Source organism: Phalaenopsis equestris, unplaced genomic scaffold (assembly GCF_001263595.1).
Source record: "Phalaenopsis equestris unplaced genomic scaffold, ASM126359v1 Scaffold000598, whole genome shotgun sequence".
Taxonomy (NCBI): Eukaryota; Viridiplantae; Streptophyta; class Magnoliopsida; order Asparagales; family Orchidaceae; genus Phalaenopsis; species Phalaenopsis equestris.
In genome coordinates, this window is record NW_018165038.1 from 394652 (window position 1) to 395734 (window position 1083).

Sequence of the window (1083 nt, forward strand, 5' to 3'; positions counted from 1 at the left end):
ATTTTATAAGACTTGCTCTTGCCATTATTAGAATAGTACTTGTAATCATAAGATCTCTTAATGATCTATAATAAACCTTCAAATGATTTTTCATTCTATCAAGCTTAGTAATAATCTCTTTTGAAAATAATAAATTATTGTCATGTTAGAAGTTTATTATATCAAGCCCATATAATATGGTGTCCAAAAAATATTTGTAGGAGGATATAAAAAACAAATAGAAGCAATACATCATCTTAATCATCAATAATTATAATAACATTTCTCAAAATTTTGAATGACAAAATGAAATTCATTTAAATATATTTTAATGAGCATGCACTCCTAAATTAAAATTAAGTATTATCTCTACTTTTAGGTAAAGCTTATAGAGAGGCTTTAAATTATATATAAATACTACTAGTTAATTAACAAGCCTTCTAAAATTATTTTTTTTAGAATTCTACCAAGCATTTTTGTATGTTGAATATAATTAAAATATTGACAAAACATTCTCATCAATCTCTAACTTGTTTTGCTTAGTCCCGGGTTCAAGCATTTGTGTATGTCTTATGAGCGCACTTATAAATCTATATTAGAATAGAACATTGTGCAAAGTCGTCATTCAAGCCTCAAATCTCTTTGGTTATCGAATACTTTGATACCAAAGTTCATGCCTATTATGCTCCTTAAGAACCTCCATTCTAATACAAATATTTAGAAAAATAGTATGCTTCAATTTATGTTATGAAAGATTTAACCCAAAAATAAATATGGTGAACCACAAAGTAATTATAAGAAAAAAAATATTAGCCTAAAACTTAAATAGGAAAATTTATGTGATGATAATAAAATCACATATATATTATATAATATAATAGCACTAAAAATTCTTCTAAAAAACTATGTACACTCTCCCTTAACCAGGAGAAAAGAAGCTCCAAGTCTTACAAAAAAATAGAAGGACTAACTTATGAAAGGTAGCAAAGAAATCATGCTCTTAAAATGGCATCATCAATTTATTAATATCATGCTTTGAACTCCTTAAAAGGGCCTTCTAACAATTTGTTTCTCTCATTCTTCTATCCATTTTCTCTTTCTTCT